General features: G+C 33.6%; 1 long non-coding RNA gene across 1 annotated transcript; it reads right to left on the reverse strand.

Moving 5' to 3' along the window:
* Positions 1-9,854: 9,854 nt before the first annotated feature.
* LOC133187212 (uncharacterized) lies at positions 9,855-12,569 on the reverse strand. Its single transcript, XR_009721146.1, has 3 exons — positions 12,238-12,569; positions 10,629-10,850; positions 9,855-10,069 (listed from the first exon to the last, which is right to left on the reverse strand). It is a non-coding gene; the product is annotated as an uncharacterized LOC133187212 (long non-coding RNA).
* Between the last annotated feature and the right edge of the window lie 2,946 nt (positions 12,570-15,515).

Genomic DNA, 15,515 nt, shown 5'->3' on the forward strand with positions numbered 1-15,515 from the left:
TGCCAGATGCTATTTTGTAGATGGTATTTAACAAAGTGATTGGTCTCCAATTCTTTAAGTATTGTCTTGGCTTATCGCCTTTTGGTAAAAGTGTAATAATACCATGTCTTTGTGTGATAGAGAGACTCCCACTCTTATAACTGTAATTAATAGATCTAACTACAAAAGAACCAATATATCTCCAAAACATCTTAAAAAATTCAGCAGAAAAACCATCAGACCCTGGGGATTTATTAGATTTCATTCTGTAAAGTGTATCTGAGGCTTCTTCCATAGTAATTTCACCTTCTATAGATTCTGCTTCTTTACTTGAAAGCTTTGGTATTTTTTCATTATTTAATTCATTAAATAAATCAGTATTTGGGTTGACTGCACTCTTTTTATATAGTTTTTCATAAAATAATTTTGCTTCCTTTAAGATTTCTGATTGGTCATAAATAACATTACCATAATTATCCTCCAATCTAGGTATAATCTTACTAGTAAAATTTCTAGATTCTAATGTGCAAAAATAGTGTGATGGTTTTTCACCTTCCTCAACCCATTTTGCTCTACTTCTGATATAAGTACCTTGCAATTTCTGTTTTCTAATGTTCTCTAATTCTTGTTTTTTACTATAGAATTCATCAATATTATTTTCACAAACATTTTCTTCCAATAATTTAATATTTTCTATTAAATCTCTCTCCTTGTTTTCTCTTTTCTTTTTGATATATGATGCATATGAAATAGTCTTACCTCTTATTTCTAAAAGCAGAGTTTCTAAAAATAGCTGATCATTAACAGTGAAAGAAATATTTGTGTCTGGAATATTATCTATGTTGTCAAAGTTATACACTGGGATTGCGTATTGTTTCTTAACCTCTAAAATAACATTTTTAATACAATCTAGATAATTTTCGTCATGAAGTAAGGAGTTATTAAACTTCCATAACCCCCTACCTTTCTTAAAGTCATTAAAAGCTATAGATAAGGATATTATGGAGTGGTCTGATCTATAACTAGCATCTATAGTGCACTTTTCTAATCCTGACAAGAGGGTTTCAGATATTAAAAAGAAATCTAAACGGCTTTGCTTCAATGGAGTTTTCCTTCTCCATGAATATCTACGCTCATTTTCATGCAGCTGTCTGAAAGGGTCAACATAACCATTATTTTCTATTATTTCCAAAACTTTATCTCTTGCCTTTGGATTATTTATAGATTTGTAATTGTAATAGTCCAAGTTAGGATTTAAAACTAGGTTGAAATCGCCACATAAAATAATATTACTACACTGCATATCATCAATATATTTTTGTAAGTTTTCAAAGAAAAGTGGTGTGTCATTATTTGGACCATAAATATTACATATCAATACTTCATGGCCCTCTATATATGCTTTAAGTAAAATATAATTCCCATCAACATCACCCTTTTCTGAAAGAGGTTTAAAATCAAAGTTACTGTTAACTAAAATTGCCACTCCCCTAGAGTTTGTAGAGTATGAGCTGAAAAAACACTGGTATCCCCACAAATTTCTTACTTCGTTTTCAACATCACATGAAAAGTGTGTATCTTGTAAACAATAAATATTATATTTTAAAGCTCTTAAATAATTAAAAACATCCTTGCGCTTTGCAATATCACCTAAACCTTGGCAGTTCACTGAAATAATTTTAACCATTTAGAATAGTTACAAGACGTTTACGAATTGATACCCATGGAAACAAACAATCGGAGCTCATTTTGAAACTTAAAAGAGAGAAAGAAAGAAGAGAGTAAGAGTACAAATATAACAATATAGATGAATTGAATTATTTCAGTAAAAAAAATCAACTGAAAGTCAAGCTGACTACCGTCATGGAGTTGTGAGTCACAGTTTGGAAGATTTAATGCAAGTTATGACCGGAAAAGCGTTTTGGTAACTATTGTCGAAGGAGGTATGGTCAGAATTTTTAATCCCGGATTTTTTTTACTTTAAAATCAATATCGTCAAGGATATCAAATTTCACGCGTTTCCCTTTCACATTCCCATACACCGATCCATTAAAGTACCAAGCTGATGATACACTTTCGTTATCTAACAGCCGTGCGATTAATTCACTGTTTTCCTTAGTAACATTCTACATTCTTTACAGTATGATCCAGAGGGGTTTGGGATTGACATTAAAATGTGATTTAGTATAGGTAAAACTAATGTCTTAATAACTGTAATTTTCCCTATTGGAGTTAGATACCTTTTCCCCCATTGTTTAAGTACTGATTTAATCTGTACTAGCTTAGGATCATAATTTAGTTGTTGTAACTTATCCAGTTCCACATCAAAATGTATTCCTAGAAGAGTAAATCTAGTAGTTCCCCAGTTAAGATTGTAATTTGGCAGTAAAATTTCATTGCTAAACTTTTTGGAACCTATCCACACTATATGAGTTTTGGCATAATTAATGTGTAATCCAGATATTTCTGAAAAACTCTTTAGTGTTTCCAATGTTTCTGTAAGGGATTCTTTACTGCCATCAAGAATAAGAGAAGTGTCATCAGCTAATTGAGAAATCTTTTTTTCAACATTGTTCACAGTTATACCTTTAATATTTTTGTTTAATCTAATTTGGATTGCTAATATTTCTGCACATATAATGAATATATAGGGAGACAATGGGTCTCCCTGTCTGCAACCCCGCTGGATGTTAATTCTATCAGAGAGATTACCACCTTGATTTATTGCAGATGTAATGTCTGTATTAAAAAGCGATATCCAATTCCTAATTGAGGGGCCAAAGTCAAACAATTTTAGTCCTCCTTGAATAAAATTCCATGACAAAGTATCAAAGGCTTTTTCAATAATATTACTACACTGCATATCATCAATATATTTTTGTAAGTTTTCAAAGAAAAGTGGTGTGTCATTATTTGGACCATAAATATTACATATCAATACTTCATGGCCCTCTATATATGCTTTAAGTAAAATATAATTCCCATCAACATCACCCTTTTCTGAAAGAGGTTTAAAATCAAAGTTACTGTTAACTAAAATTGCCACTCCCCTAGAGTTTGTAGAGTATGAGCTGAAAAAACACTGGTATCCCCACAAATTTCTTACTTCGTTTTCAACATCACATGAAAAGTGTGTATCTTGTAAACAATAAATATTATATTTTAAAGCTCTTAAATAATTAAAAACATCCTTGCGCTTTGCAATATCACCTAAACCTTGGCAGTTCACTGAAATAATTTTAACCATTTAGAATAGTTACAAGACGTTTACGAATTGATACCCATGGAAACAAACAATCGGAGCTCATTTTGAAACTTAAAAGAGAGAAAGAAAGAAGAGAGTAAGAGTACAAATATAACAATATAGATGAATTGAATTATTTCAGTAAAAAAAATCAACTGAAAGTCAAGCTGACTACCGTCATGGAGTTGTGAGTCACAGTTTGGAAGATTTAATGCAAGTTATGACCGGAAAAGCGTTTTGGTAACTATTGTCGAAGGAGGTATGGTCAGAATTTTTAATCCCGGATTTTTTTTACTTTAAAATCAATATCGTCAAGGATATCAAATTTCACGCGTTTCCCTTTCACATTCCCATACACCGATCCATTAAAGTACCAAGCTGATGATACACTTTCGTTATCTAACAGCCGTGCGATTAATTCACTGTTTTCCTTAGTAACATCGTCACCCAGTCGAACATTTCCAGGTGCTTCCTTGACCGCTGATCGATGCCGCATGATGTGTGCCTTTCTGTCGTTGTTCTTTAGTTTAATCAGAATTGGCTTTTGGGCGTTTGATTTGGATCCTGGGATCCGGTGAACCGCCACTATATCTTGTTCATCAAGTTCCACACCCCCTTTCTCTTTCAATGTAGATTTGACAACCTCAATGATGTTCTCATTTTTTGTTTCTTTTACACCGTATATTTTGATATTATTCTTTCGACTGTACTGTTCATTATAATTGGCCTTTACTGTGGCAAATGTCGCTAAATCTCGCACCTCACTCATTTCTCTTTCTAATTCTCTTGTGTTTTTATTTGCTTCACATAGTTTTTCTCTCAAAGTTTCATTCTCCATTGTTAGTTTATCAACGTCCTGTGAAAGTGCGCCGATTTTTCCTTTTAACTGAATTTCTCGCTTTTCTGCTTTTTCTTCATAGTTCTTTAGAAGACCTTTTACAATATTTGTTACCATGGCTTCAAGATCATTTGTTTTTACTGTTTTTTGTAGACATTCTTTGATTTCTTGTAAATCGTTTTTTATAGAAGCCAGTGTTGGGTCAGTTGTTTCAAGCTTATCAGCCCCCGATTTATTTCTTTCTGATCCTTTCCTGGTAGTTGACATGTTAACAATTACCGCTACTCTACTCAATGTTACACACTAGGCACATAAGCCAAGGTAAATCGATGTTTTCAAAATCACAGTAGTAAACAGTACTCACGACTATTGAGAAGTTAATACATTCCTTATTCTAGAATATCAAAAAGAAGGACTGTCCATATTAAGTCTTTCACGACATAAAGGTTCCGCACAATGTATTAAAGCACACTGCTAGAAAATCAGCTGTCATAACAATCACTATTCAGTTATATTTCCCCAAACTTGCGCTCACAGAGAGCTAGCGTCTACCTCAGGAACGCCATCTTGAATTTTTCCCCACATGTGTATTCCTTGTGACAAGACCTTTCTTTGGGTACCATCATATTTCACCTTTGACCTTGGGGTTTGACCCACTTTTGCAAAATTTTATGAGACTTTAACCTTGGTCATAACTTCTAAACAGTTGGTGCTTGTGGTTTCAAACTTTACATGTGTATTTTTTGTGACAATGCCTTCTATTGGTTACCAACCTCTTTCACCCTTTGACCTTGACCTTGGAGTTTGACCTACTTTTGGAAAACTTCAACTTTGGCCATAACTTTTGAACAGTTGGTGCTTGGGATTTTAAACTCCACATGTGTATTCCTTGTGACAAGACCTTTCTCTGGACATCAACCTCTTTGACCCTTTGACCTTGATTTAGGAGTTTGATCTACTTTTGAAAAACTATAACCTTGGCCATAACTTTTGAATGGTTGGAGCTAGGGCTTTTATACTTCACATATATAATCCTTGTGACAAGACCCTCCTTTGGATATATTAACCACCTTGACCTTGACGTTTAACTTACTTTTAAAAAACTTTAACCTTCGCCATAACTTTTGAACAGTTGCAGCTAGGGCTTTCAAATTTCACAGGTATATTTCTCGATACAAGACCTTTCTTTGGGTACCAACATTTTTTATCTTTTGGCCTGGATTTTGAATTGCATTTGAGAAACTTTAACCTTCGCCATAAGCTGCCATACGGGGGCATCAGCGTTTCACAAACACATCTTGTTTCTCAATAATGTTGTTCTGCACTTGTGCTGATGCGATATTTGTGCAACATTTAGGAATTTATTAGTGTCCATCACGTGATCAACAAAGTCATGTGACATCACAAAAATGCATTAATCATAATACCTGAATACACTCTCATCTCACGTTGACTGCAAATTCATAAATAGATTACAAATTGAAATTAAAATATAGCTCAAAATAAAATGTATATTTTAATGCCTACTAAGCCTTCGGACAGCCTTAACATAGCTGCGTATCTAAACTTCCATATAGGGCATCGACAACATCCATAAACATTGTGCTAAATGAGGACTGAGAAATGCCAAGAATGTCTGCAGTCTCAGACTGGAAATCTTCTTTGGTCAGGGCGTTGACAATACTTAAGAGAGAATGTCACGAATCATCAAGCTTCAGATAGAAACTTAAAATTTTAACCCCTTGTTTTCTTTTATTGGTTGTAAAAAGTGTTCATAGTACACAACTTTTACATATATGAAAATGATGTTTGACCAACAAAACTATTATTTTTTTCCCTTGTTATGTGTTGCCATGGAAACCACCGTAAGTTAAGAAAAATGGCTTCAATTTTAACATTTTTGAAAGATTATTCTAACAAAAAGAATACTGATATCAACTACAACAGACTTTATGCTAATTATTACAGATATGTAGTATACAAAAAAGTTTAAAAGCAAATCTAAACACATATGCATCTGTTGCCATGGCAACACAAATACTGCACAGTTTTACAGTTTGAAAATTTGGAAAAAACCTCTCAAGTTTAAACTTATATATATAAAATCTACAGTAAGCTGAGCATTAAAATGAATTTGATTCTTGCACAATTCACGTTAATCATCAAGATTGACATAAAAAATTGAGATGCATTTTTTTTTTTTTTTTTTTTGTGGGAAAATGGTTAAATTTTATGTTTGAACTCTTAAAATAATGTTTAAAATGAACACCAATACTTTAGGAAAACTTTCAATTTCTTCCAAATTGAACCTATTTCATGTATATATGCTATCATACTCTTGCATCGTCAATAAATTTAATGATATTATGGGATAAAAATCCTGTAATGTGCCTATAGCAACCAATTTTACAGCATAGCAACCAAGGCGTTTTTAAAACATCATGTCAAAAAATAAAGGAGAACATGTATTTTTATATAAAAATTAGTTAAACAGGCTTTATTTCTTTTAGAAATAATAAAAACATATTACTTAAATTTCTGCATCAATCGTATTCTGTGCATAGCAACCAAACGAGGTCCATAGCAACAGAGCTGAACAGACATTTTTTGTTATTCATGAATTATCAAAAACTATTGGTGACACTCCAATGGACTAGTTATGAGAATTCAAACAGATAATCTAATTTGCTAAAATTAAATTTAGTAGAGTGGTTATCTTTGAAATAGATAGGTATCAATAACAAAAAGAATTTGATTAATTGTATAAGAACAATACAGCATATACAAACTGAAAACTGTCAAGCAACCATCATCAAATCATAGCAACAGTAGTGTTAAACCAGAAATTGATTTATTTCATTAAATAAACTTCTTACTCATTCTAAAAAATGTTTATACAGATAAACTTTTAATAGATAAGTTGATTAAATTTTACACCAATTTAATATTAAAAAATAAAAAGAAATTGCACATTATTTCCTTAGCAACTTATATCCAACCATAGCAACAGTGAGTATGAATGAGGTAATTTCTGAATTTAAATCATTTTGTTCATAAACTGAGAGTACATAAAAAAGACTAAAAGCAAAAATCTGAAATTGGATCCATGTACATATCAAAATCCATAACAACCAAAATCAGACCATAGCAACAGCTTCCTAATGTAGTAACATAATATGTAAAAGTCAAGGATATATGGTTATTAAATTTAAACACAGCAGTATTTTAAAAATTGGGAAAAATACAATTCAAGAACAAAAGTCAATTAATCTTTCTTTCACTTTGAACTTCAACAAACCCATTGTAACCTTTATCTGACAATGGAAAATGAAATATTTTTTGGAAATAAACTTCAATACCCTGTGCAAATAAATTTCATGACAACCAAGTATTTGTTTATGGAACTTAACTTGTAAAAATGCAAGTTTTTTTTCTAAAATCAATTATGACCCTTTGTTAAGAAAGGGCCTGTAAATACATGGACTAGGTAATATCATTACTCTTGTTTGTTCAATGTACTTGTTGGTCAATAATTATAAGCTCATATACACTGATGGATGAATTTTTTTAAAGACTTTTATAAACTGAAATACATTACAATATATTCATTGAAAATGTACAAGTACCTAAAAAATGCATAGATCATCATAAATTTAAACGTTCATTTCACATGAATGAATATTGTGGCTCAAACCAGCACATGCTTACATACTGGTGAATAGACAATTTTTTTTAGACTATAACTAATTAAATATATTCATTGTAAATGCATAAGTACCTGAAAATTAACAAATCATCATGAATTTTGACATCATTTCACATCTCAGCATATAAATTGTATTTGTGAAACATATGAGTATCTTAATTGGTTCAAACCAGCAGCATACCTAAGTCAACGTACACCTAAGTCAATAATAACCTTCTTGTGTTGATTAAAACTACAACAGTGCATGGAATAACTAATTTCCAGTAATTTGTTACATGCAGGTAACATTGTTCCAAAAAAATGGAAGCAACAATCTTGCAAGGAGATATACATAAATTCAGATACCAATGTAAGTAGGTCGCCAAAGCATGTCAGTCCCTGTAGATTAAAGCTTGCAATGCATCATTTTGAAGTGTTTGTTGCAAGATTTCTGATATCCATGGCATCATTTTCAAAGTCTTCCGCTATAAGATCTTCTTCTTCATATGAACTGAACGAAATCTTTCCCTTTTCTAAGGACAGTCGACTGAAGTAGCTCGCAATTTGAGCTGATGACAAGAATTCTTGCTGACTGAATTTTCTTTTGCCATCATTATCCTTGACTGTTCTCATTTTAACAGACACCTCTTCAGCGTCACACTTATGTCCAGTCACTTCACCTTTCTCAAACATTTCCCTCAGGAAAGTGATTTGTTCCCTTTAAAATCTTTTGACTCTTCGTTTGGATTTCAAGGCCCATCCTCTCTGTAATATCACATTATCCGTTGGTAGGATGGTTGCTGGTCTTTGCAGCAATGTTGATTTCTTTACATCAATTTGATCCACATACTCCATTTTTGCCTTATCAGAAAGAGAATTAACATCAGTCCTTGTTTTATGATTTCCTCTAGGGGTGAAACGATACACCTCCTTCACGGTTCGATACGTATTGTATAATTTTGTCTCGGTTCGGTTATTTTCGATACGATACATTTTGATAGAATGAAACAAATTCAACGTTGTTTTATGCTTTCTTTTTCTAAATCTAGTCGCATATTTTACGAATTTTATTTGCAAATTGACTAGAAGAAATTGATTAAAATTATTTGACTGTCAAAATTTATTTTACAAGCTATCAGTCATCAAAAATTTAGGTTTTCTATAATTATTTATACTGAGTAACGTGTTTTACCTTATGCCAAACCCGACTGAATAACGAAAAATGAACCGAACCGAAAATTAGAGATTTTGCACCGTGTATCAAACCGAGAAAAAATACCGCGGTGAACCGTTTCACTCCTAATTTCCTCTGTCTAAATGTTCGCTCAAATATCCATATTTTTGGAAGGACATGAGACAATTGGGTTCAGGACAGGTGAAAATCAAGGAACTCTCATTACATTCCTCTGCACATTCCACACTGGCTTGTGTATTTTCTGCATAGACAGGTATTGGCTGGGCATGACCAGAAGTAACTGATTGAACTGGTTCAGTAGATTTCACAAAAACACTTGTGGAACAGGAAGTCATGGTCTCAACAGACGGGAAGACGTTGTATAAAACCAGGTCCTCATTTGGAAAATCCACACCAGTGCCGATATTGTATTGCCTGTGGCATGTTACATGACTCTGGTCATACTTGAAGTTGTTCAGCAGTGAGACATCCTTTATTTTTAATGACTTTTTCTCAGCACCAGGACTTGGGGGCAATGCATAAACCACTTCAACATTTTTGATGTTGGAATTCATGACAGCATCAAGGAACTCTCTTGCAGATGTGACATTATTTCCTTCGTTAACATATTTTCGGATGGATCCTTTAATATGCGCAGCTCTACGATCACAAATACTTTTGCCTCCCTGTGGATCAGCGAAGTCCACTTGCACAACCTTTACTTCACTTGTTCTGTTCAAAAAGGAAATGCCAAATATTCCCTTTACACCATGAAAACATCCTGCATTATTTGATAAATACTTCCCACAGCTTTGAATTCTTCTCTTTTAGTCTTTCCATGGAATCTTTTAAAATGGCATTTGATGTAGTGGCATCTTGATTCGCATTATCGAAGACATGGACAATCGTGTGACTATGAAGATCATTGTTGACATTGAAAGTTCCAACAGTTAAATGCCAGTTTAGACCTCTTTTTCCATACCATTTTGACTGCGATTCTCTATACATCATCGGTAAGAATTTCATGGCCCAATCTCTTTCCAGTAGTACTTGATCTTCACCTATGCTTTCCAATATGTCAGATCTTGCTCTATCTTGATTGACTGATCGTAGTATATGTTTTTTCCATTCTTCTAAAGCTTTTACACTCTAAAAAACAAAAAAAACAAAAAACAAAAAAAAACTACATAAAACATCTCATTGTTCAGCAATTTTTTTTTACCATTAAATTACCATCTTAACCACTAATTAATAAATAAAGTATCATTTTATAACTTTTATCAGGATGTAAATACGGGTTGGTCATGTGATCAAATCCAATAAAGCCCAAAGAGCCGATAAATATTAAAATGATAACTTATTACTTATATTTCCATTTGTGATTGATTTATTATTACAAATACTTTCAATTGGTACTATAGTTTTAAACCAATATAATGTTGTTGTTTTTTTTAAACCTCAACGGTATAAATTGAATGCATTGAACATGTTGATCACTTATGATGTCACTATGAAATTACAAAGATGGTTTATGACTAAACAATCAAATCATGGTAACATAAGGAACCTGTTTTTACACAGGTGTAAATATGCCTTGTTCAAATGTAAGGGAAAACATTTGCAAATGAAAATATTTAGGTTTTAAAGCAAAAATCTTCAGTACTTGTTCATATGTTTATCTTTCAATCATGTCTCAGCATTTTCTAACCTGTGCCAATGTGTACTGGATGTCGTCTCGTTGGTCTTCATCCTCAAACTGTGTTTCATCTGCAGCACATTGTATCTGCTCTATGGTGTTACTTAAATCATGACAGCTGGAACAGATTTTGTTGTGGGGATGGCTACAAGTCATCTGATGTTCATAAGCTTTCGAAGACAGGGCATAATTTAAACAATGGTCAGGAATTTCTGACTCAACTGCAACATGTATCTTTAAAGAAATAAAAACACTTTAATGCAAAATATAGTATTGTATTATAGAAGGATATGTGTCCTTTTATTAAAACCAGGAACAATTGTCGCCTTTTTTAAAAAATCTTCAAATTTTCAGTGGGTACATTTAGTACAAGAAGAAAAACAATAGGCCCATGGGCCACATTGCTCACCTGCACACCTTGGCTAGGCAACAGCACAAATCAGTTCAGTATTGCAAAGATAACGGGGGGGGGGGGGGGTGCTTCCATATCAAAATGAATACACACGATTTTTTCTGTTTTTGAGAATAAAATATTTTCATATATGTTCCTGTAAAATTTTCGATCCCCCATTGTGGCCCCACCCTATCCCTGGAGGTCATCATTTTAACAAACTTGAATCTTCACTACCTGAGCATGCTTCCATATCAAAATGACTAATCATGTCTTAGCAGTTCTTCAGAAGAAGATATTTTCCTATATATTTCTATTTAAGAATTTGATCCCCATTGTTGCCCCACCCTACTCCTGGGGTCATGATTTGAACAAACTTGAATTTACACTACCTGAGGATGCCTCCATATAAATATGACCAATCAGGGCTTTGCTGTTTCTGAGTAGATGATTTTTAAAGATTTTTCCTATATATTTCTATGTAAAGCTTTGATCCTCCATTGTGGCCCCACCCTACCCCTGGGGGTCATGATTTGAACAAACTTGAATCCACACTAGCTGAGGATGCCTCCATATAAATATGACTCATCAGGGCTTTGCTGTTCTTGAGAAGATTTTTAAAGATTTTTCCTATATATTTCTATGTAAAGCTTTGATCCTCCATTGTGCCCCCCCCCCTACCCTTGGGGTCATGATTTTAACAAACTTGAATTTACACTAGCTGAGGATGCCTCCATATAAATATGACTCAACATGGCTTTGCTGTTCTTGAGAATAAGATTTTTAAAGATTTTTCCTATATATTTCTATGTAAAACTTTGATCCCCTATTGTGGCCCCGCCCTACCCCTGGGGGGTCATGATTTGAACAAATTTGAATCTACACTACCTGAGAATGTTTCCACATGAGTTTCATCTTTCCTGGCCCTGTGGTTCTTGAGAAGAAGATTTTTGGAAGATGCTATTAATATTTCACTAATTCTTAATTATCTCCCCTTGGAAGAGAGCGTGGCCCTTCATTTGAACAAACTTGAACCCCCTTCACCCAAGGATGCTTTGTGGCAAGTTTGGTTGAAATTGACCCAGTGGTTCTGGAGAAGAAGTCAAAAATGTGAAAAGTTTACAGACAGACAGACACACGGACTACGGACAAAATGTGATCAGAAAAGCTCACTTCAGCTTTCAGCTCAGGTGAGCTAAAAAATCACACAAAATATACTTCAAAACAAACCTTATAATCAAGTTTAAGATACTGTTTCCCATTGACAGTTTCTGAATTATGTCATCTTCCCACTCCACTCCCTTCAACAGCTTCCCCAACTCAGTAACAATTTTCTTTAGGTCATCAATAGCTCTGGCTCCATCTGCAGCATAGTTATCTAGCCCTTTCATGCTTTTCCTTACTCTTGGCTCAATGGCCTCTAGTACTCTCATATATGACCTGTCACTGGCAACATTCTCTACTCCAGACTCTAAGGAGAAGCTCCTATACTGCTCCACTACACGAGCTCTTACACAATTCAAAATAATTTGTGGAACTTGAACGACTTCTCCACTTGAAAGTTTTAATTTTGTTTCCAAAAATGGAGAATCTGTCATGATGCAGGGGGACATCTATAAAATGTTTGACCTGGTGATCAGACAAACCTTCCCTAGTATATGATGGACTTTGCACCTCTTGTCCAACACCTCTTGTAATGGCATGTTTTCTTGCTGCTGTATATCTGTATTTAGTAAGGGTTGGAATGAAGGTAATCAACTGATTGTAAGTATAGGCATGAGCAAATAATGACAAAATTTGTCTCTGTGTTCCCCGTCAGCAGAAAGGTTATAGGCTTTTGAAAGAAATTGCAGCATGTTGTTGTCAGCAGAATCTGAATCAGTTTTCAATAAAGCATCCAGCAGAAAAGAGCCTTGACCTGGTGCAAGGACATTCACAACCTCCTGAAAAATTGATTTAGCTGATGATATATAATCACTTTTTGTACGGTCAGATGCTTCATTCCAATCTGTTCTGAGTTGCTTTTTTACTGGACTTAGACCACAACTTTTCAGAAAAGTGTCCAGAGCTTTCCTCTTGTTATTGATTTTCTGGATGATCACTTCCCTCCTCTTCTTCATATGTATCTTGACTGCTTGGTAACCAGAGGCTGCCTTGTGAATCTATGGACACTTGCGTACTTGTCTACAAAGAAAATTTTTTTGTAAGCACCAACTTAAATTAAAATTCTTATACCCTCCTATCAAAAGGACATGGTCCTCAAAATGGCACAAAGTTGTTCCTTTTAACAAGCAATCTAATTAAAATTAGATGTTAGATCTGCTCGCATACTCGATACAGTTGGTGTAGTGTGTATTCCAGTGGATCTTACATTTTTAAATATTAATTAACTGGTTAACAAGAGGCCGAAGGGCCTTAACAGTCACCTGAGTATAATACAACAAATGATCACAAACAATGCAGATAGCAACAGGTTACCTGATTTAAATGTTTGCATCAAGTGTTGAGAATTATATACTGAATTTGTATGCATAGATAAAAATTTCATCTTTTAGTTTGCTAGGATTGATACTCTATGTATAGTGATAAAATAATGTGGAATAACTTCAGTACTTTTGGTAATTAGCTTGGAAAGTTATGTCACGTTATCTCACCTTGAATGAACATGAAATTAATTTTCTTGCAAAAGTGATGTGAAATATATATATTTTATATATATATATATATATATATATATATATATATATATATATATATATATATATATATATATATATATATATATATATATATATATAACATAAAAAAGGGTATTTAAGTTGTTTGATTTATAAGTAAAAAATCTTTGAAGAGATGTTTAACAAAAAAAAAAAAAAATAAACAAATTTTATTTTAAACTGCTACTTACAATCTGATCAAAATCATCTGTATTTGTGCTTTGATTAACACCATCAGATGTGTGTGAATAACTGCTGGAAGGTTTCAAATGAACTGTGAGTTCTTGATTTAAAGGTGAGCCACCATCCTCTTTAACTGTGTCTTGTACAACAGTGTTTTCTTTTCCTGATGCCTAGAAAAACAAATAGTAAAAATGAAAAAAATAATAAGAAATGTATGAAAACCATACCCCCCCCCCCCGCAATATTTAAAAGTGAACGACTTTAAAGTTAGAATGTTTGTAATGAAAGCAAAACAATTGGTCACCTAAAAGTCAGGGGTAAACATGATTTCAAGTTTGATCAATGTCAGACCTCAATATCATTGAGGGTAATTTACTTCTTAGACAGTACCAGTATACTAAATTTGATCTAAGTAAAGAAAGTGGTTCTCAACATAATGAGCTGACATGTCTTCCAATGTCTAGTGTCTATGTTGTATGACCCTGGACTTCTGATCTTTTGACTGCAAAATTGACAGGTGTCATCTAGTGCCAAAGGGGAATGAATGTACGATTGATTGATTGATTGTATATTGTTTTAAGTCCCATTGAATGTACGAAGTTTGATGCCAAGGAAAATTATTCTCAAAATATTGAGCAAACAAGATCTTCCTGTGTCTAGAGTAATTAAAGCTTTGATCTTTGACCTTGTGACCTCAAAATCAATAGAGTTTATCTACTCTTCAGTCTGCCACTTAGTGCCAACTTTGATGACTGTTAAGCAAAGAATTCTCAATATATTGAGTGGACAACATTTGGTTTACAGACCAACTTTCAGGCACCAACCATCTGTATTTTTTTAGCAAAGGGGGGGGGGGGCATATGTTACAATGTACATGTTACCCCCACCCTTTAAAAAGCAAGTTTTATTTGTTGAGTTATAACCTTTACAATCTTGATAACTTGCCAGTAAATAATTGCTGGACGGTGTAGCACTGTGCAATAAAGGCCCATTCTCCTTCTCAACTGAATACACAATTTTGCTCCTGCATTGTCGACATACTCCTAAAAGAAAAAGACAGAAGTAATCATCTCCAATGGCAGTTATCGACAGACATATTTCATTATCTGAGATTTGATAAAAACAGACCTGCTCCAACAGGAATAGTTATTCCAAATTCTTTAAAAACATGCTGAGATTGGTGTAAAGTTATGGAAGCTCGTTCTGGTTTTCTTTTACCACCACAAGTTTGCAGGGGGAATGGCATCATACATAGTTTTGAACTCCTCCATCCTTTCCCTAAATGAAATCGATGGTTTGGGCATATTGTCAGGCTTTCAGCATATGTAGTTTCAAAAATCCCTGCTATTAACAAAATTAGTTCACTCTCATTGCTGAATGATGACGAGTTTATTCTGTTTGTTGACAGGTGTGAGCTAATATCATCAAGGCATGCATACAAAGTGACAATACGTGCAGATGGTTTGATGTTTTCGTTCTTATCACAAACAATATGTGGTGCATACTGGGAAAATGAGCACTCCATTTCAAATCATTTTAAAATTTTGTTTCTCTGTCTAAAACATAAAGTAGGAGTACATATGTAAAATTTTGTCAGCAAGTCTAGTT

This window comes from Saccostrea echinata, unplaced genomic scaffold (assembly GCF_033153115.1).
Source record: "Saccostrea echinata isolate AGI-Se365-2 ecotype Australia unplaced genomic scaffold, CSIRO_AGI_Sech_v1 ptg000014l, whole genome shotgun sequence".
Taxonomy (NCBI): domain Eukaryota; kingdom Metazoa; phylum Mollusca; class Bivalvia; order Ostreida; family Ostreidae; genus Saccostrea; species Saccostrea echinata.